Here is a 23328-nt window from a genome sequence, read left to right on the forward strand (position 1 = left end):
GTTCATTTGTTTACCTGATGTGCGTGGCAGGGACGACGATTTGGTTACCTGGCTGTACAACCGCGGGCACATCCAAGTTGTTCCATGACAGACGTGAATACTTCATTTATAAGTTGTGACTTGTGACACATTGGTTGCATGGGGTTGAGCATACAGTGAATGCTACTGAAACCTGGTACGATTTGATGCCGTTTTACACATATTTAGTTGGTCCCGGACCCCTCCGGCCGCAGCGGCTGTTGGTCCCGGACCCCTCTGACCCGGGTGGTGGTTGGTCTCGGACCCCTCCTGCCCCAGTGGTAGTTGCGCGCTGGTGAATTGTTGAAAGGTCCGCGTCAGCCAAATTTGCGTAGCTGGTAGATTGTCGCGATTTGGCCCACTGACGGCTGCGCCAGAGCTTACGCTTCGTGATTCGCTTAGGCTGGTTGGTACGGCTGGAGGTGTGCTGAGCGTTGTGACACGCGCCGTTGTGACTCTGCCGGTGTCCGATCTTGCTCAGCCCTTGGTGTGGGTTTGAAAGGATAGCCAGAAGTTCAGTTGCTGTTCATTATTGTCACCGTCGCTATACCCATACTTTCTCCTTCGATGGTATGACGGGAGCAGGCTGGATACATGTAGATGTAATTTAGTCCACAGAGGTATCAGTTTGGTGTCAGATCAGACCATATCATATCCTCGTGACGGCCGCCATTGCGCAGAAACTCTACAATTTAGTTCTGCTAACACCTTGCGAAACCAGCGCGACCAGCTAATTGCGTAGGAAAATGATATCGCTGGGCTAGTGACTGACATCAACATGTTCGTAGCAACTGGGACCAAATGCCCTCGTTAGCTCGGGTTTTGATGTGCCAGACTCCGTGAACAGAAGAGCTGAGGATTAGCTGGAATTCGACATTCGGGTTCGGCTTTTTCTAACTCAGCATTTTGAAAGAATGGGTTTTTAAGGTCAGAGCCTGCACTAGGCAGGGCAAGTTTGGATGCCCCTCGACCTCACCATCCGATCGTGAACTCCCAGCTCAACGACGGAGTGTTTGGTTAAAGCTCAACTTGCTGCAGTGCTCGGCTCGGTATGCTTCGCCCTCTGACCTCATCTGACCTTAAGTGGCCGCTGCCACCGGCCGCAGGCCATGCTAGCCAGGGGGAAAAAGTTGAGCGCCACAGCACCCCGAACCCACGCACCCCAGCCACGCGCAGGTCAGGATGCAGACACTATAACCGACTGAGCTACGAGAGCTGACTCGCGATCCGAACACATCCGACTAAAAAGTCGAAAGTTTGGCTCAAGATCTTTAAACAGTAACGTCATATAGTTTTCACTTTACGTCGATTTAATCAGTTTCGGGCTGGCTGTTCTCTACGGTTCTGCCAGTGCCGCACATCCAACTGTACACAATTTCAGGGCAAATGGATTGGTGCCATTATGTGGATGACTGATCTGGAGGTGTTGGTTTTCGATGATACATGGAGAATGACATGCCAGACTGTGCTGCGCCAACGTTCGTTCTAGCGCCGTGTCTACGCCATCTTATTTACTGATACGTTGTGTGGGCAAAATTACCAGACAAAAATAACAAAAAAACGACAGGACAAAGCCACCACATTGGAGAAAAGATAACCTTTTGGCTGATGTTGCTCTCTGAGCATGCAACAACAAGGCACTTATACTGAAATTCGTTTGGTCATTAGATCACCTCCTCTCACTATAATGCGTAGGCAACCGTCCCTTGAAAGCCTTATTATATTCGCACAGTGGCGATTGATGAGCACTAAACTGAGAATCAAGCTGAGGAATCAAGTTTATATACACGTTTAGGCATGACAGACCTCTTCGCTCGAGTAGATTCCGTGGGGCTTAGAAGGCTCATTGTCGGATGGAGGCTCTGTATTGTGCTCTACCTCCAGCCCACCCCGTCAATAATTCGTGGCGACACCTCGGGCTCTTTGAGTTGGGCTGTTCAATTCAAAAACTTTTATCCAATTGGGGATCCGATTCAGCTCGCGACTCAGTGTTTCCAATGTTTTTTATTCAGCGCTAAGTTCAGGCTTATCGCTTGCATTGAATCATTTGGCTCTTGACTCATGCAACTTGCAAATTCAAAGATCTGATTCAGTTCTGGATCGTTGTCTTATAACTCGTGAGGCATATGACACATTCACACAGAGAGAGAGAGAGAGAGAGAGAGAGAGAGGGAGAGAGAGAGAGAGAGAGAGAGAGAGAGAGAGAGAGAGGAGAGAGAGAGAGAGAGAGAGAGAGAGATATATATATATATATATATATATATATATACATATATAGCCTAATAGCAACGTTATAGTTTGAACCTAGAAAATGCAGTGTAGCAAAAGTACCTTTACTGAAAGATGTTTTCAACCAGCTCTCTCAAGTCTCAGCGCTAGGCTAGCACATGCTGCTTGGGTCCTATGACCCAGACCCATCAGTTATATAGCATGCAATGTGGACTAGACTGTACTGAACCTGACAGCTGGCATTCTGCACCTGCCAAGCGCCAGCCAAGGGTGCTCAAACGTAGGCCATACTTCCACTAACCAGTGCTAACCATACCGGCGCGACGGCATGGCAACAGTTCAATATCGGATTGCAGTTCTTGCAGCAACGGCTTGCTTAGTTACATGTTATGAAATTTCTTCACTTGGGTAATCAGTATGACGAATTACGATTACACAAATAAGCCCAGTAAAATATATTTCTCTCGACTCCCGTTTTCTGATCAGCAAGGAACTGAACTGAACAGATGCGTCAGAGATGGCCAGCCTAGGCGCCGACTGTCGCTTCCGTCAGGATACCGCAAACCTATATCATCATGCTGCTCTATTATGAGTTAAGAGTCAAAGTGCGGGGCGGCGAAGGATGAAAACACGATAAGGACTAGCACGGGCCAAGTAAAAACGACATAAGGACAGGGCTCCCATTCATGGCACAGAACCATACGCGCCCCATGCACTCAATGCTCCGCGCCCTCCCACGCATCAGCGGCCTGCGCGTGCTCCCACAGCAAAAACGAAGCCCATTGGCGCCAAAGAAAAAGTCATGAAGAATAAATATTAACAATCAAGATTACCTGGCAAAAGCATGAGTATGTTTGATATTGCTTTCAAATGCATAGCTACGTTAAATGTGGTCCAACGAGAACGACACATCAGAATCACTTGCCGATTTTAAAACTGGAACTGTGTTATTATAGTTATTGATGTTATTGTTATACTGATGTTATGTTATTATAGGTATTGATGCTATTGTTATGTTGATGTTATGTTATTATAGTTATTGATGTTATTATACTTATATCACAGTTATTGACGCAACCCCCGAACGGTCATGCCCCCAACATGCAATCTGCAAATGGCACAAGGCGATCCTGCCACTATTGTTGTTTATTTCACATAGCCTCAGCAATGACATACTTATGGCAGTTCCAGTAAAGAATGAGCGATCAAGTATGGGTTAGTTCACTGTTATGATAATTGCCAATGAAAACTATGACCAGCTCTTGGCTTGTATATAGCAGACTTGGCTTTGTATAGCAGCTTGGCTGCATACGTAGCAGACAGTGTTTTAGTGATTTTAAAATAAGATACAGGAATGTAGGATGTCCGTACCAAGCAATATCCTTTAGTTCCTGTATCAGATTGGCAGATTTTAGATCAAGATCAGCAGTGTTGTACTTGCTGCTCAGAAATATCCATAATAAACTTTGTGCTGGTTCTGAAAGCGAATTTATGGCTAGTGATACATGCTGTTTGTATAAACGCTTAAAATGATCTGTTAGCTTGTCTGGGGCATGCTGTGTTTTCTCATGTCACCATTTTGATTTGTTTTGTCAGTGATATATGACTCACTGGCAGATATGATCGGCTCACGATTCAGCTCATGAAATTTACGAAGAATGTGATTCAACCCCTGGCTCAAAGTGACATTTTTCCTCACGAGCCGACTCAACCCGCGACTCACCCCAAAATAATTGACTGAGGAGACGATGTGCTATTCAGCCTGAGTCGAGCACAAGTCTGGTAAACACAATAATTGGATCCAGTAATAGGTTATGCAATGCATCCAAACTGAGGATGGGCTGCTCAGGCCGATGCAACGCCGACTTGTCCGTGCTATACTTGGCTTAGTTGGAGAAAAGTTGTGCTTAAGCTCTGTTTAATGTATTTATTTATGCATCCAAATGAGGCATTTTATGATTCGGGAGTGGTAAAAAGTTCGAATCCTGACAATCAGGATGCGAGCATTCGTTTTTGGTATTTGAGGATTTGCAAGATTTAAGCGTTTTCAAATATATTCTAGCCCTGCGAATTCGAATCCTCAGCTGTAGTGAACAGGCCGTTACATGGTCCCAAGCTCGAAATCGATATGCGAAAACAATGCACCTTGAGCGATGAGGGACCCTAGCTACACACTTCACGCGCGGAAGACTAAAAGAATCGAAACTCCGCGCAGTTACGACAAATATGCCCACAACTAAGCCCAAACCGGTGCGGAGTCATGAACCGACTACGCAACTCGCGAGGAGAACCCAGCATGCGCCCAGGTCATCGAAGCATCTGGCCGGCAGCACTCGGCCCAACTCAGTGCCGGCCGCCCCTCCGCCAGCGCCCAGCCACTCTTCGGCCAGTTCAGCAGCCCGTTCCGTCAACCCCGACTCGCCACTGACCGAGCCGTGCTCGACGCTCGACTCGGCGGCGTGGCCGCCGATCCGGCCGCACACCGTGCCGCCCGACCGCGTGTCCTGGAGCTGGCACCGGCTGCCTCCGGTCGACCGCGGCCACTGGGAGGCGGCGGCCGTCCACCCCGCCGCCGGCGACACGCCGCCCCCCAGCCACACCCTCTACCTGCTCATCTGGTGCGCGGTCGCGTGCCTGCTCGGCCTCGCGATCATCATCGGCGTCATCATCGTCACCCTGCCCGCCCAGCCTGGTGTGGAGCACGTAGCGGGGGACAGAACTACTGCGAGGGCGACTGTCACCAGTCGAAGCAGGCCGCCGGGCTGCTGAGCGACCTCTCGGGACCTAGTGCTGTGATTGTTCTTTGACTTGACGTAATATAGTGTGCGACAATTGTCAACATTTTTTTCAGTAAAGGTAGGCATCCGGATCTTAAAGACATTATGTATATTCCAAACGTCAGCTTCTTGACATTCAGCTTTTCATTAAGGTTTTTTTGCAAGCCTCCCATGAGTGATGTCGCTGGAAATGCATTGCCTCAAGTTCACCCACCATAAAAAGTATGGGTCTATTTTAAGAATCGGGTGCTTAGACGCGACACCTGATCTGCGCACAGTTTCATCAAGTAGAACCAAAACTTGCGCCATTTTTTAGTTGAGGATTATGGTCGCAATCGATCGCAATCCACCTTATCAGCGGCTCCTGCTTGTTAACGCTGCAGATAAGCGTCAAAATCTAAGACTAGCCTCTTCGTCTTGCATGGATGCACGTCGCGATAAAGAAATGGCGTAAATTGTAGTCTGGATTGATGAATCTCGCCCATGGTTGGTCGCGAGCTTGTAGTTAGGTACTCAGCTTTCTGTCTCGTCATCAGTGCAGCGGCCAGCACCACGGGCCAGCGGGCGTCTCGCACGCCTGGGATTCCGGGGATCCACTAAGAGGTCTGCTATGAAAGTACCTGCCGTCTCTCGCTGGATGTAGAGGAGGAGTAAGCCCTTGGCCCTGATCCACGACGCCGGGTGCCGGGATTCTGGCCTGTCGAAGCTGGGTCAGCAACGAAGCGTCATGCAAAATAGTAGCAATGTTCATTCACAAGATGTTTAGTAAAGCGAGGCCCGAATATTGGTCCGTCGCGGCCTAATGCCTATCATTTTGTTCCCTTCATCACACATCAACGATGATAAACCATCTGTAGAAGCGAACCATGTGCGATGTCGGCTTATGTTATCGTAGGGGAACGGGAGATCAGCGTCCCAAACAAGGCGCGGGTTCGCAGGGCGCAGCGTAGAGCGCCGTTTACCCGCTCAGTGGACTGAGCTGGCGGAGAGGCTGGCCGAAAGCTGACGGGTTCCAGTTGGTGCTCGGATTTAGCGGCCCGATGCAGGCTTTATTTTGACTTGGTTGAAATTCTAGGAGACGTCTGGCCATGTATGCGGATATAAACATGGCTGGCACTATTACCATGTGCAGAAAACGGGCAATTCTTGCTGCGCAACGCCGTCGAGAATGCTCGCATACAGCAGCGCCCGTTATCTAAGCATCGCCTATCATGATCACGTGGTCAGTTGAGCGCACAGCTCGCAGCGATGAGTTTAGCTGGCCACGTCCTGTGGACGTTTTCGTTCAGCTTTGGACAACCAAACTTTCAACTGGGCTTGGACGATTTAAGGCACAAGTTCGTATGACAGAAGTTCACAGGACATTAGTTCGTCGAAATAAAATTTCAACAGACAAAAGTTCGTCGAGGGTAAACGTTTGTCGTACTGAAGTTTGCATGTGGAAAAGGTTTGCATAGGCCATAAGTTCATGGAGCACAAAATTTCGTCGTGCTTAAGCTCGTAAAGGGCAAAGGTTCGTCCGACGCAAAATCGTCAAAGACAAAAGGTTGTCGTGCTAAGGTTCGCATATGGCAGAACGTAAATATAACAGAAGTTTGTCGTGTTAAACTTCTTATAGGACAAGGGGTTGTCGATGGCAAAAGTTCGTCCGAGATAGGCATTCATTTAGGGAGAAGTTGGTAAAAGACAAAGTTGCATGTAGCTTTGATCGGATGAAACTAGTAAACACCGTGCTAGGGTATTGCTGAAACGGCGACAGGCGCTGAAGTCAAAACGGTGCACTTCTGGGTATCAAAAGAGGTGAAAAACAACATGCTTAGCTTCTGCATGAAGACAATAATAGAATTGGCTGGTTTCGGCGCCAGTTCACTTTGTTCAGGCTGGTTGAAACACATGCCAGATTTCTGTTAAAAGAGCAAAAATTGTCCACGATTAAACCAAATTTCCCACGTTTTTGGAGCGCCAAAATACCTGGCAACATGTCTGGCTTTCCTCCAGACGGTAGCATGCATACTTCTTATCACAAAAACTCTATTTCGTAGAATTACAACAAAGTAAATATGCCAAGCTGGAAATGAGCTGATCGAAAACCGTGGTGATATGACTCGCGTAGGGCGTCTTTTAACATAGTCTCACCAAGCCTTTTAAACCCTGCTAGACAAGCGCCTTTCTGTTAAGGTAGCTCCAATGTCCTTAGTCCTGGAGCCGCTCCCCTAAAGGCATACGCTATGAGAGCGATCTTCAGTCATCACGGACACGGTACAACGGAAGTTGTCGACTACGTGTGCCGACATCCACATAACTCTCCCATTAACAGTGCTGCGATGTGGTGTACACATCATGATGTCACCCAGACTGATCAGCACTCAACCACGTCCGCTGCGCACATCTTAGATTCTGGGACAAAGCAAGCCACGGGCACTGTGCCGACCTTTATGGAGTTCCTTATGAGTTCCCTGGGCGCCGCGCATCTACATTGAATTGTAGACACTGGATTGTGACAACGAGGATAGAAAAGTAGGGAACGAAATGGCACGCGAAATTTCATCCTGCGAAATGGCAGGTGCATACCTGGTAATGGTTTTTCAGGTACTTGCTTACCTATTAAATCGTTCTACAGATAACATGCATACACTCCTAACCAACCATTAGCAAAACGGTGAGTAAACCTGAGATATGGGGAAATCGTCATAAAAATACTTAACTTACGGACATACATCGAAATGCCGTTTGGAGACTTACGTGGACTCGCTATGAATGTCTGGGGCATGTCTTAAGACAGCTGACCACTAGCTTATCAGCCATATGCACATTGTTATCTTTTTTCTCCAAAGCTGTGCTGCATGCACCGGGACTTTACGATACATGTGTAACAAGAACAGAATTAATCCACCACCAGAAAATGCGATAGACAAAAGTTTTGGCGTTACAATACGAAAAGGATAATAATGAACGCCAAAAAGAGCCGATTCTGATTAAAAAGAATGCTATTTTGCTGACACCATAAGCGGATTCGATTAAAAAAAGGTCTGGAATCGGAGCATGAAATCGGCCAAAGTTTGAAGAACAAGCCGTCTGTAATTGCAATCGGAATAGATATGGAGTCGAAATTTCTCCTAGTGCTGTGCGCCAGAAAGTCAATCCAAGTCATCAGATTGGAAACCAGCACAAGTCCATGCGCAAGGTGAAATTCTGAGGCACAGACTTTTGTCCTATTCAAACTTTTGCCCTATGCTAACTGCTGCGTCATAGAATTTTACCCTATACGAGCTTTTCCCTATATGAACTTTTTCCTAGAATTGACTTCTGCGATACGTAATTTTGTCCTATGCAAACTTTTGCGATACGGACTTTTGCCCAGACAAACTTCTGCCATGTGAACTTTTTCCTTAAAGTTCACATGGAACTTAGACGAACTTAAAGCAGGTGAACTCCTGTGCCACGAACTGTTGCCCTATGCTAGCTTCCGTCCGAAGAACCGGCTGTACGCCCGACGATCCACCGTCCTACGAGCCTTCGTCCGACAAACTTTTGCTCGGAAGCCAACCAAAACATTTACAAACGCTGGAGTAGGCTTACCCGCATGACAAACGCGCGCCGCGGCACAGCCCGCCTTCCATCGACTCGTTTCCAAGTTTACGTAAACGACGTTGGCGCGGAAAATCGGACGACATTTGGGGTTGATGATAACTTTTGTCAAATTGTAACGCCATGGAGTGGATGGGACGCGGAAACCTGCCCGCCCCTCGCACTCTGTACACCTCCTTGGCGTGGAGTAACCTCGGCGTGATGCATGGCTAGGTCAAGAAACCATCATAACTTTTTGGACGGATACTGTGCATAGATAAATCTCACTACCGCCAAGTTTTTCCAAGGGAATCAAGTGATTCTGGCATTCTCTCCGTTTGGGTTACCGCCACATTAGACCCCAAACGTTTTTGAACAAGGCCGTGTTCGATGATTTGCATGCTCAAGACCCACGTTTGGACCAAGTGTATGTTAACGAGATAGCTTGCGCTTGATCAAACGACTTCGGCTGTAACTGGGGTTCGTGATAAGTGCTGGCGATGAACTTAGTGAATAAATAAGTGTGGTCTGCCACCTTGGGTTGTCTGTTTTAGCCGGGCAAAGCGTGGTCTGCCATGTGGGGTCGTCTGTTCCAGCCGGGCAAAGAGCTAGTCGATTTCTCACCGTTGAGGATTCACTGCCGCATAGTCAAACATATATTATCCACAAACACATGTTCTTTGGAGAATACGAGGCAAAAGGACACTGAGAGCATATGCTGCGTACGCAACTGGCAACCATTGTCAATGTCATTCAGAAACCCGTTGCGATCATGGGTGTGACTATTTGGGGGACAGCGGACACGGCCCCAATGTTCTCAAAAGCTATTTGGTTACCCAATTTTTTCAGTGCAATGCACGTTCTTCTTTTTGGTTCAAAAATGTAATTTTCTGGGCTGGTTGTCACACCCTGTTCCATTGTGGCCCTCCAATGCTGATCTTTGTCCTCGATCCAAGAGACCCATGGTCGCAGACAAAGGTTGCAGCATCACCCAACAGCCCTAAACACTGTTCAAATGCAACGCTGGATGTTTCATAGATTCTGCGCAAATGACATTTGAAATAGAGGATAGACAGTAAAAGGGGTTAAGAACAACCCTTCACATAGCTGTGTGGTTTCCATTCGCTGGACTCTGCGGCAGACATGATAATTGCTTGAAACTCCGCCACAGCCGCTTTGCACCATGTCCAGTGTGAACACTGATACATATATAACAACTGTCCTATATGCACCCTTTCTCGGGTATTGCTCTATGCCAACCATGAGTATTTTCTTATGTATCACGCACAATCACCAAGCCCCCAGCGTGAGAGCATCACACGTTCGCGTCTACCGAAATAATATTCAGCTACACCAGGCCGACCTTGGGCCCGTCCGCCCACGTTAAGAAACAAGCGTATGCCACGGTGGAGACCCACGACCTCCTCGCTGCGATGACGTCGTTCCTTAGGTTCCCGCCGCCTGGCATCCGCTGGGGATTACTCGGCTCGGTCGAACGAGCCGGGCCTAGTAGTGCACCGTAGTGCCTAGTAGTGCAGTGCCCGGTTGACGGAGCCACCACTGCCTGGTGGGCGGGCTGCCGCTGTCTGGTGGGCTGGGGCTTTAGTGCCTGGCGGACGGGTCGGGCTCCTTGTGCGCGTGGCGTCGGCGAGCGTCACGGGCCCAGGGCTGCTCCTCCCCAGAGGCCAGCACCAGATACTGCAGGCCGTGTACCACGAACAAGGCCGTCGTGGTGAAGAAGATGATCCGCCACTGGGACACCGTGTTCTGGCGGGCGCAGGGTGACGCTATCACTGTCACAGCTCTCGCACTCTACCGTACAGATTCCACCGCCGCACCGGACATATACGGTACAGATTACCAGCCATCTACCGGCTGTCTCAGCGTTATAAAGCCGCCCGTGGGCTTCATCCTTAATAGATAAAGGCTATGTGTTGAAATACACTGTTGCATAATTTCATTGCTCACAACAATCAGAACTAGCCAAATTATTGGAGCTTCATGCTCGCACTCCAGGAATCATGGATGCGTGGAGACTTGCATTACGGTCTATGAAACAGTTTATGGATCATACACACCGATTCATGTATGAGCGCCCCGACGAAGCTGGGCACCAGGACACCGGGTACCGTGGCCGCCGTGTTGGTGATGGCCATCAGCGTTCCTAGAACGTGAGACAGCAGCCACGCCTCAGACATCACGATGAAGTCAGTACGCTCCATCTTCATGGGGCATCCTACGCAATGGTGTGTTAACGACCCAGAATGGATTAGGTAGCCATGCGTCTCCATGATGGATTGCTCAGTCCGAGGAAGACATATTTGTCTGCCACACATACGTGCGTGTCCATCAGAAACTAGCCTTGGGTGTATTTATCCTTATCTGTTTTGCCCAATTGCGGTGCTGGCCAGGCGCGTGGTCAAAATTTTCCTAACGGGAGTGCGGGTGGGAACGCGAGTGCCAAGTTTTCTCCAAAATTCTGCGAGTTTGCAGGAACTTCTTGCCAGATTGCCCAATAGGGATATAATGTAAAACTTTTGGCTCAAGGGGGCATGACCCCTCGGCCCACCCCTTGGCTGCGTCTCTGATTCTACCGTGCATATGCACACGGTTCAATAAAATAACACTGGTTTTAAGTTCGCACAAGCCAAATATCGCATTCAGGTGGTGTCATCGATAAATTGGCACTGGCGTTCCGAACGATATACAACACGGGTTCAACAGCGTGGCAGAGGTCACTGACCTTCCCCTCCCCCAGCAGCTGCGGTAAAGTCATGCCCGGCTCACCTGCGAACGCCGGGGCGATGGAGATGTGGTTGGAAAGGAAGCCGCTGTACATGGAGCCAATGGCGCCGGTGGCGAGCGTCAGCAGGAAGACGGCAGCCGCTCTCTGGCAGCCGACGTAGGTCACCAGAGCCAGGCAGAGCGCCGGCACGAACGCAGCTGCGGAATCAAGCCAGGTCCGGTGAGGCCGGGGAGGAGCCGTGCCAACTCAGAGCCGACGCAAGGTAGTAGGTTGGTCAGACCACGACAGATCCGGCAGACGTCACAGTGGTGGAGGCCGGAACGAGCACTGCTGGACGGTCAGGCTCAGTCCGATCGGGTTAGGACCACACCACACCGGCGTGGATGCTGTCCCATCCCTTGAATATATATATATATATATATATATATATATATATATATATATATATATATATATATATGTGTGTGTGTGTGTGTGTGTGTGTGGTGTGTGTGTGTGTGTGTGTGTGTGTGTGTGTGTGTGTGTGTGTGTGTGTGTGTGTTTCTGTCGGTTCGGCGTGTTTCCGACAGACCGATCGCGTCACAGCTCACAGCTGGCCCGAATGCCGCCCAGCCGCACGCCGCGCGCAGCGCCGGGTGCGAGTGTGCCGACGCCGCTCACCGATGGAGGTGGCGATCTTGGTGCTGGTGGTGGGCGAGATGATGCCCTTGGCGCAAAGGTGGTCCAGCACGCCGCCCAGCACGATCGAGTAAATCCACATCACCAGGAAGGGCAGAGCAGAGAGCAGCGCATTGGAGGCGATGTCGAAGCCCAGGATGGTGGACATGTAGGTGGGCAGCTCGGTCAGGATCATGTACCTGCCGACACGCTGCGTTAGCGCTGGCGCTTTGAGGCGAGGTGTTAGTGAGATGGATAACAGCCGTGAACTTTCGACCGCAGTGATGCGCTCGCGAATGGTAAAGAAGCAACTGGCAGCTGCGATAGCTGCAAATCGTTTCAATGGTGATGTGGATTGGATGACCTCGAAGCTAATCCAGCATTACAATCAACGGGCATCCGGGCCGAGTTTAAAGGCTACAGCATGTGAGGGCTGCTCTGGAGCCGTATGTAGTCCACGGCTGTCCACGAGAGCTGCTCTGGAGCCGTATGGGGTTCACGGCTGTCTACGAGAGATGCTCTAGAGCCGTATGTAGTCTAGGGCTGTCTACGAGAGCTGCTCTGGAGCCGTATGAGGTTCACGGCTGTCTACGAGAGATGTTCTGGAGCCGTATGAGGTTCACGACTGGCTGTAGAGCGCTGCCCGACGGCTTGGAGGAATCGCGAAGGGCTTGCTGATGACCTATTGTAAGGCTCTCACTTGAGACACCGAGCGCCGGGAATCATTTTCCGCGTAAGTTCTCCAAAAGCCTGGACGTCAGCGGAAAACGTCATGTGCTACCCATAGCGCTCGAGGGGTTCGAGAATTCTCAAATGTCTCCCTATCCACTACTTCTGCACTGAAGTACACAAATGCACATTTCACATCCCGCAGCCAAACAAACCACTAGCTGTCTTACCAGCCGAAGTTGCTTCCGGTGTGAGATATCAGAATCGCCCAGAACGGCAGAGACTTGAGGATATCTCTCCAAGGCAGAGGAGGGGCCTGAAATGTCAATCGCTTTATATTTTCATTCGGAATATCATTCCCTCCAGAGCAGTCAGACGCCCCTGAATAATACGGGATGCCGCCGAATAATAATCTCCACCCCATTGGGTTCGTCCGTCGAGCAAATTCATCAGAGATTTACACGTAAGGTGAAGCACGAAAAGGTCGGTCACAGCACAGTTTGAACGAAGGAAACGACTTACGATGTAACCAGCCGCTATTAGTCAAAACGCGATTGGCGCGGTGGGAAATGGCCCGTCTTGTCATGAAACCACATGAAAGGTAAGCTAAAACTTTCCTTAAGGTCCTGCTGGCGCACACCCCTTCCTAACCGACCGGAGAAATCAGGTCCGGCCGACGTGGCACCAGCACGCGTCACCACCGCTCCTACCGGGCCGTGCGAGCTGGCCTGCTCCTCCTTCCCGACTATGATGAGCGTCTCGGCAGGTGAGATCCAGGGGTGGGTGGCCGGCGAGTCGTACACCAGGCCGAACCAGAGCACCACAAACACCATGGACATGCCGCCCTGGATGTAGAACACCATCTCCCAGCCGACGGTGGCCGCCAGCAAGCCCGTGAAGGAAACCGAGATCACCGTGCCCAGCGACATGCCTGCCGGCCCATGGGAGGACGTCAGGTCAACGGGGGGATGTCAGATCAACGGGGGCCATCAGGTCAACGGGAGGGCTTCAGGTCAACGGAAGGACGTCAGGTTAACGGGAGGGCGTGAGGTCAACGTGAAGACCTCGGGTCAACGGGAGGACGTCAGGTCAGAGGGAGGACGTCATATATATTACAAAAACACCCTTAAATCAAGCTATCCAGTGAAAAAGTAGTCGGTTATTATCCTGGTCTGACATTCATACCTGACCCAAAGTCAATTGGAATAAGTCGTTCTTCTAAATTCAGTTGACTAATTATCTAAAAAATACTGTTTCAGAGATGTACGACTTTGTGCAACACTTGGCTGTCCCATCAGGTTGAGCGATTTCCCAGGCACGGTCAGGTGGTGTACCGCGTTACACTGCGCCTGGTATTGCACCTTACATTCAGAAGTATAGCTTCCTATTCGGTGGAGAGGACTTCAACCCCCAACCCCAAAATGGAAAGAAAAATGCTAAACTCTGAGAGAAACCAGTTTGCTGGCGTTTCTCATGGGTACTTTACGTTACTTTTTCCAGCGTCCAGTTCTCCCATTTATTGTATTGCACGTTGCATTGTACCTAGTGTGCCTAGTGTCTTTCTCGTCATACGGCGTAATGTATTGGCTCAACACCAATACATGTGGTGCAAGCGGCTTCGTCAAAAAAACAAAACAACAAAAACAGCAGGCCATGACGCGCGTGGCTGTCGCATAGGCTATCAAGCGAGGCATATCGTGTGTAGCCGGTCTCACCTACTTACCCATGCACTTGTGGGCCTCTGCATACGTCAGTTTTGCTAATGCAGTTCATTCAAACGTGTGCGTGAAGAGACACGCACAAGTGGTGGTCATAATTCGGAACACAATTTAATGCAGGTATACTTCATTTTCATAGCAGGAGCCTCCACGCTTCGCTCCCTCTCCCTCCCCTCTCTCTCTCTCTCCCTCTCTCTCTCTCTCTCTCTTTCTCTCTTCCCCTCTCTTTCTACCCTGTCTCCCCTCGCTCTCTTTCTCTTTCTCTCACACCCACATCCGCCCTCTGTCCCTCTCTCTGCCGTCCTCTTCCCTCCCCGTCTCTTCTCTCCCGTACTCTGTTCTGGCTTGTGCTTGTCGTCGGGCCGACCGGGTTGTGGCTCGGCTGGCGGGATGCCATCGGCGGAGACCGGGAGCCAATGCCAATTCAGACATTAATCACAACAACCAGTCAGTAGGTGCCGCGGGGTCCTCAGGCCGCAGGCCAAAAATTGACCTCAAACTGCAGGAGCCGTCACACGGGACTGCTGTGCACGTGCGTTGTTGAAAATGCTCCGCAATATGTTATGTGGGTCAAAGGCGTACATGAGACGCTGCTGATCTCATATATGGCGACCATTTGACCAGACCTGCGTACACCACTGACGAGATGCGGCTGCGCTCATCCACCGGAGACCACTTGGAGAGTAGCACGTGCGTCGCCGGCAGCGTAACGCCCTGAAATCGCCGGACGCGTCTCAGTCACGAGCGCTGAGCCACGATAACTCAGCTGAGCGCTGAGCCACGAGAGCTCAGCCACGAGCGCTGAGCGGCGTTTTCAAGGCCCCGTGGGCGCTTTAGCTGATTGTCTGATGCAAACATGAGACCTGCAATAACCGCATCCGAATGCGTTCATCTAAGTCCACGATCGTTGCACTTGGGTCATGGGCATCTAGGCATGCACAAACAGACAACACAAACAGCACAACATTTTTTTCGTGGGAAGACTTCACGCTTGAAGGACAATGGGACACGAAGCGCCGCGATTCGCTGGAGGACGTACCCCAACCATGCCCTGGAGAATGCGAATGGCGAGGAGGTAGGGCCAGCCAGCCCAGGCGGCCGGCGGGGACAGCAGCGCCAGCAGCACGTTCAGAAAGACGGAGATGCCAAAGGTCCATTTGGCCGAGAACATCTCGGCCAGCCGTCCGCCCAGCACTTGGGTACCAGGTAGCCGTAAAAGTAGGAGGCCAGAAGGACGCCCTGCACGATGGTGTCCCACTCGAACGGACCCTGCGGGCGGGGTGCCCCGGTCATCAGGAGCGGCCGCTGACGACGGCGGCAGGAGACGAGCGGCCAGCGTTCCCACCTCTACGGCGCCCCACGCCTGGCAGCGAGCAGGTCGCGGGAAGCCTGGCGGGCGTCAAGGCTGAGCAAGGCAAGAGCGCCGCGTGACACAGATGAACTCACGTCCTGCAGGTTGGAGGTCTTCACAGCGGTGCCGTTGCCGTCGGGCTCGTGGTCGGAGCACTCGCTGGCCTGTGACGAGTGCGCCGAGGAGAGCTCCGACGCGTTGGCAGCCCGATGCGCGGCCGTGTGGTTGATCATGGTGACGATGCAGACGTGGAAGTTGACCTTGAGGCCGTACGTGATGGCCATGCCGATGGCGCCGAGTACGGCGAAGACGTAACGCTGAGGTACATAGCCTGGGCAAAGAAAAGGCCGTACTGGGATGCAGCAAATTAGCACCCTCCCGGTACATCACCTAGTGATGAGCGAGGTCAGGTCACGTTGGATCGCGGTTAATAACGACTTACTACTGTGCCTGAGGGAGACGAGATCAGATCGTGTCATGCCTTGGAGAAGGCGCAGTCTCGCCGATGACGACAGTAATACATAGCCCTGATGACAGACCGGATCAGCCCCTACCAGGTCACAGTCAGACACCAGTCTGCCCCGTCCTCCCACCAAAAAAGAGCCCAGGATCCTACAAGGATTCTGGGCTGCACCCTGGGGACCCAGGCACACATGTGCGTCCACAGTGAGCACATACCGCTGCGATTTATGGCCGCGGGCAAACGCCATCGGGTCACGCCGCGGCGACGACGCGCCGGTTTCGGACGAAGTCCGTGGTCAGACTGGGACAGGTCAGACTACGTCAAGTCTTAATGACGGCTGCAGGAGAACGTGGGAGGACAGACCAGGTCAGCATTCTGATAGCAAAGCTGTGCTTGATATCTGCAAGAAAGGTCATGAACGTCTGGCTTTCGGCATTAGGAGTTCAGTTGCATGATTTAGTTATAGCATCTTACCTTAGTATGTAACTTTTCTAGCACGATCACTCGTGGTCATAAGCACAGCTTGAAGCGTAAAGCATTGGCGATATAACCAATGTTCGCTTGATAACATCGTTTAGCCAGTAGCTTCTGGTATATGAAGGGCGATAGCTGTCAGCAAAATAACTCTGCTCTCACAATACTAGGTCAGATTTCGTCACGTCATGTTGACATAAAATGCCTGCCGCGTCACCTTGACACCATATTAGAAGCATTTGCTCGGTTGTGTACGACTGAACAAGACCGTGTTCGGACCGGCGCTATGGTGACGTGACTTCTGATGCAATCACGAGGATCCACCCACTGGTCCCATTTCTCCGGCGTTGCAGTGAAGCGACCGTGGGATAGGTGAACGTTGGTCTGCCCTTGCGGTCTGTTCTGCGCGTGAGGCACCACGGTAGCTGTAGCTGCTAGGTAGCTGCTTCGTGGCGTTGCACGAATTTGCTCCTTTCTTTATATTTGGTTGCAAAACTTAAACGGACGTAATAAGCCAGACAGCGCCGAGCTGTTGACCAAAGACCAACAAACAAACCAACTAAACGGAACTGGAGCTAGAAAGATGGCTTCTGGGTCATGGTAATAAGAGAATGGAGCAGCTTTGGAGCTGCAGATTTGAAGCTGCAGATTTGAAGCCGCAGGTTTGCAGTTTTGCTCAGCCATGTGATCGTGGGCAAAACTCTTCATGCATTAAAATGGGCTCGAATACCCCAAATGTTTTCATGCTTCGCTGTGGTTTACGCACGTTGAGAAGGAAGGATGTCTCAAAAGCGTAATGAATTCAAAAATGAAAAGTATCATGGATCCCCATGCTCTGAAAAAGCTCCGGTTCTGTACATGCTCTCGCTCTGTCTTGTGTGCATTAGAGCACACAAATTGACATGAATTAGTGTCAGCATCAGTTTCATTATGTTCGAAACCATCCACAAGGTGGCCATTTCAGTTTCAGACCATGGCCATGTTTCAAATTACATACTAAAAGGTGCTGTATAAAAAGGTACGCATTAAAAGTATACAATGGAATTATACGAGCAATGGTCGAACAGGTAAAACAGACCTTTCTACGTACTGCAGGTCTGATCACATCATTGGTCAGTGGTCAGAGGTCAGCGGTCAAAAAATCGCATCACGCAAAGTGGTCTAAAACGCGCGCAGTGTTGCGGCAGGCAGGCGCGCGATGCCCAGACGGTCCCAGGCAGCTGCGGCAGGAAGCGATAACGCCCTCTGTGTGGCGGTCGGTCGGTACATGCGCAGGTGCAGACACCGACTGAAACACGCACGCCTGGATGATGATTTTAAGAAGGGACGAGTGACGCAATAAAATGACGAAGTTTGTACGAAGAAGCGAGGATGCAACTGCCTTTTTCGCAACGCTCGAGACATGGGCAACTCATGACATACCGGAGTCAACTATGACGCCAAAAATTGTGATGCTACTTGAGGCTTGCACAGTCGAACCATTTACTTCACAGTGGATGTCAGCTGATTTGTTTAAATTTAGCTTTGACCCAACGAGCATAAAAGCAGTTTTCGTTTCGTTCATTTAGAGAGCATTAGCGATGAAACGGTACTGAAGCTCACGGATGGAAAGCTCCAGTCTGGTTTTGAGGTCGGCGAGACCCACTCCGCCAGGGGGTGCGCAGTCCACGTGCATGGCGTTGTCAATGCACAAGATGAGGCGGCCATGAGTCAAGTATCCATATAAGTCGTTAGCAAACACGATGAACAAAATAGGACCGATGATCAAGCCCTGGGGTACACCGCATGACGTGGGGAGAGTGAGCCGTCCTCAACGCACCACCTGCCCTCGACCACTCAAATAGCTCCTAAACAATCCCACATCGGTAACGCCATACCAAGACAGCTGGGTGAGCAGGACGTCGCGGTCGACGCTATCGAACGCCTTTAACAGGTCGATCGTCGTCACCGACGACAAAGACGGTCGTCGGTGTTGGTGACCAGGCGTTCGACTGCGGCGAGCACGGCATCCTCGGTCGAGTGGCGCGGCCTATGGGCACACTGGGATGGATGCAGCAGCCCTGTTGCGTTCACATATTCCGTTAGCTGTGTGCAAGCCACCTTTCCTAACACCTCAGTGAACGTGCTGAGTAGGGATATGGGCCTGTTGTTGGACGGTACAGCCGGATCTCTAGTGCGAATCGGGTGTGAAATGTCAATTTAGTGCTGTGCGAGCACCACGCTGTTCGTTGCTTCATGCAGTAGCTCTGAGCTGGTATTTCTGGTTGTTGTCCTGAGAGAATTAACCTTTGAAACTGAATCTGGCCTTGAGGCCAGCGAAAGCTCCCTCCACGCCCAAACATGCTGTCTCCGGCGTCGCTCGCTGATGTCATATTCACGCCCATGGTCAGCCTGTGTTGCGTCACGCAGTTCCCCAATGCTCCCAAGGAAACTTGCCCACTGGAGAAAGCTTGTCCACTGAAGGAGCCGTTGAGAAAGGTCGTGTGGTGAAAGCGCGTGCTGATTATCACCGTATGTCGAAGGTGGAGGCAACGAACGCAACTCATGTTCCAAACTTGTTTTTTTTCCTTTAAGCTTTACTTACCTCGGTGTTTTATCAGCGGGGTCCTCGCAACAGTCAAAAGATGAACCCGGTCAAACAATGACCATGGTGGCTGCTAGGCATGCAGCCTGAGGAGGTTACACAAAATACTCTAGCAGACAGGCACGGTTGGGCCGGTAGGCTAACAAACACCGTGTTTTACGAGGCTGCATTCGGAACGCTTTACCTGCTGGTTGACAGTCAAGTGTGTCAAACAGAGCTTGTTGCTCGCATGCTATGGTTTACACCCACCAAGCAGGTTGCACCAATTTATTTTTAAAGATAATTTTCCCTGATTACTTTCTTGCCAAACGAGATCGGTATATGTTCCGATCGCCACGAGCCGTATGGCGGTGTCATCTGTCCCGTGTCACGCGTATTACGATACTACGCCCTGGACGCCCGGTGCCAGGTTATCTCTCCGGCCGGCTGTCGGTTGACCGCGATGTGCGCGGTCGGGCCAGGCAAATCACTGTCTCCAGAACCGGCACCCACGGTATTTGAACTTACAGTTCCCCCTCCCGAAGATGAAGCGAGACGGGGGCTGTGTCCACCGCGTCCCATACCAGCGGCGCCGCAGTGAGTGGATGAGAAACAGCCCGCTGGCAGTAGGCCGCCCCAGTGCGCTGTCGTTATCAGAAGTCAATACCGACGCATTTTTGCTCTTATCATTTACTGTGCGCGAACGTGGAGATAGCACCTGCACCACAGCTGAGCTAGGGTGGTCCTCACGTACGTCCTATGTCAACCCACGCCCGGCGGGATGGTGGTGTATTGACTTCCCCCATGTTCTTTCAAGCACTGCTAAAAAACGAATGCTTGCAGGAACGCCAAATTTTCAATACCTGTTTATAAACACATTTAGCATGCTTTATACGAATTTGAGGTTTGCCCTACCAAGGTCAGTGACCTAGGCCTGGTCAAAGAGGTTAACCTCAATTGCCTTTGACCACACATAACCTTTTTGTGGGTTGTGTCATTGCTAAGCCCTGCTACAGTATTCGGGCGTGACAGTAACTGAAGTTCACATCTTTCATATTTTTTTTTTTAAACAGGCGAGGTCAGTGAACTGAAGTCAGTTCATTTTTTTACGTTTTGGGGCAAATATTGCAAATCTGTACATATTTTGTGTACCTTTGGTGTCGTTTTTAGGAGGAAAATGGCACTAACTCACATGCACAACCATATGACCACAGAGGACATAACTTTGGCTGAGCTCCGTGACCTACCTATATGGGTGCCGTCTCCAAAACACATGCTTAGCTTAGACTCAACAGTTACATTAGGTACTACTGGACGCGTTATTTGAGTGCTCCACTGAATACATGCTGTGAGATCAATCTGGTACGTGAGAAGGCTGCGATAGGTTACGTGAGGACATGCAAGGTCATATGAGGTCATACAAGGTAAACGACCTCTGTTGTCAGTGGCAGAGACACTAGATGAACGATTGCGATGCTTGAAACCACCGCTATATCGTGTTTGTGAAGCTGATGACGAATAATTTAATGTACCAACGTGCCTGTGCTCAGTTTGCTACAAACACATTATCAAGCGTCGAAGAGGGCTACTATAATGTATGCAACAGCTATGCGATCTTGAGTACTTGTAGATGTACAGTACATTATTTCTGGCCGCAGAAAAACATTGTTCTGATCACTTAGACCAGGTTAGCACTTCGATTGTTCAATTCTCCTTTAATTCTATTTGGATGGTTTTAACTTTGATCTAAGTTGACCAGCTCCTCTCTAGGTCAGTCCAAAATTATATTTTTGTATCTGGGATACTTTTGTCCCACAGCTGCACCCTGCAATGGCCTGACACATGTGGGGAGACAAATATGCTTGGAATGGGCTCCTCGCAATCTTAACGCTTACTTCTGTGTCCTCAATATCCGTCTTGACGTGTTAATATAAGTTTGGAGTGCACCTATCAGAACAACCGTGCTTTACCTTTCGTGACTTCCGGTGACTTCATATTTGACGTGAGGTCAAAAGTTTCGTACGGATTCTTCATGATTTGACGAGGAATTAACAACAGTGTTTTATTTTTCTCGTAAGACGTCCAAAAGTGGAAGATCGCAGAGGGACAGTCAACTTCTTCCAACCAGGCGCAGATTAATGAAAAGACTGTTTTCTGTTCTGGGGGACAAGCACGTCAGCACCAAGGCCAATGCGGGTCCACATGGACGTGATAAATGGAGCCGTTCTTTGTATTTTACCCGCTCTTGATACCATGTATCTCATTCGCACTGAGTCAAATGTCACACGCATTATGCACATGACGTTGCACCAGTAGACCTACAGGTGTGTTACTTGTACCTAGCTGCACGCATACAGCTAGGTACAAGGAATACAACTGGTGTCTGAACGCCGTTTGATGTATATTGGATATACATACATGCATATATATATATATATATATATATATATATATATATATATATATATATATATATGCTTGCTTGTGTTTAACCTATGGCAACAGGTGTCATAGGAAATTTCATTGTGCGTTCAAAAAACTGGCCAGACATGAAGGCTGATCGAACTGAAAGAGATAACAGAAGACGCATCGGATGCGGAGCAATCAAGTGCGGGCCCGGTTTCGGATGGACATGAGAGAGTTCAGCCAGCGCAGTTGGCGGCTGTGCACAGGCCGGCGGCCGCGGCGTACTCACGCTTGGCTGCGGCGGGGGCGGGCTGGTCGGCCTGCGTCAGTCGCTGGGCCTCTGCCTGGTCGCGGTCTCCGTTCTCCATCTGAGGTGCGCGGGGTGCCACTGCGAGGACAGAGCCACGACCGCGCCGACCGTCCCTCACCGTCTGCCCCGACGCCGGCGATCAGCTGGCGCCAGAGGACGGCACAAGGTGACCGGCGTGTCGTCGGAGATGCCACGCGCAGCCCCACCCCCCGACCCCCCAAATCGATCTGTGCAACGTGCCGGCCCCGCCGCCGCCGCTGCCGGCCACTGCTGCCTGCTCGTCCGGCGGCGCCGAGGTCCGTTCCGGGGCAGGTCAGACCCCGGTGACCTGGCGCCAGCCAGGCCAGTCGCCGCCCGCCGGCGGACCACGCTCCGGGGCAGGTCAGACCCCGGTGACCGGGCGCCAGCCGGGCCAGTCGCCGCCCGCCGGCGGACCACGCCGTCCCCGCGTGACCGTCGAGCGCCCGCGGGCATCGCCGACGAGCAACGAAGCTATAGGGTGCGCTGACGCAACTTCGCCGGCGAAGTGACGCAAGCGAGCGAAACGGGGACGCGACGACGGCTCCGCAGAAGCTGGTGAGAGGGGCACAGGACATGGTCATCGAGGTCACCGACGGTTGGCATGGTTACGATTTGTGTTAACAAAACGTTGAACTCCTGCCGTCCTACGTTTGGCTTAAAACGCGCTTCGTACACTGTGAGTCGCTCGTTATTGGAACAGATGAATCATTTCTGATGTAAGGGTAAACATGCATCGACAGACACGTGGCCGGAACTTTCCCCATCAGGCGGGGACCAAATGTCAAGCTTTTTCCGAGCTCCTGCAAAATTAGGCCGAATTCTTGCGCAGTCAGCAAGCATTTAGTGTCAACCTGTTGCCTCAGCAGCGTGGGGATGGGGCACGGCCCACGTGGCCGTCTTGGACGCGTGCCGGGCGTGGACGGAATTTCACATCGACTTTTTCATATCCTGGTGTTCTGAGCACCGATAGTTCCCATACGCTTTAGACGCACGTCATGACAGCATGAGAAATTCTGAAGGCAAGGCAACTGCAGCACATTTGTCGTGTCACCCGGCATAGTTTCGGTCTGATGGCAACGGCAAGAGAGTGAAGCCACCAAATGGCTAATAAGAGTCGAGTCAGAGCTGGGCACCAAGAAATAACTGGCAGCCCGCACATCACAAGCGGCATAGCAGGAGTAGCACGCCGACCCCTGCAGACAGCACCAGGCAGTGACGAGTACGTCAGCATGAGGCACAGGTACGCACAGATGGCTCTACATGGGCGCACAGCTAGCCAGCTAGTGAGCTAGTCCTTCTTTACGTATGTGCGTGCATATAGCGCGTATGTGTATTCGTGTGCGTAGCCCCCTTATGGTT

The 23328-nt window shown here is 50.9% G+C and overlaps 1 pseudogene; it reads right to left on the reverse strand.

The window, feature by feature from the left end:
- Window positions 1–9287: 9287 nt before the first annotated feature.
- Window positions 9288–22049, reverse strand: LOC119101330 (putative inorganic phosphate cotransporter; annotated as a pseudogene).
- Between the last annotated feature and the right edge of the window lie 1279 nt (window positions 22050–23328).

The sequence above is a fragment of the Pollicipes pollicipes genome, unplaced genomic scaffold (assembly GCF_011947565.3).
Source record: "Pollicipes pollicipes isolate AB1234 unplaced genomic scaffold, Ppol_2.1 Scaffold_4881;HRSCAF=5763_pilon_pilon_pilon, whole genome shotgun sequence".
NCBI classification, from domain to species: Eukaryota; Metazoa; Arthropoda; class Thecostraca; order Pollicipedomorpha; family Pollicipedidae; genus Pollicipes; species Pollicipes pollicipes.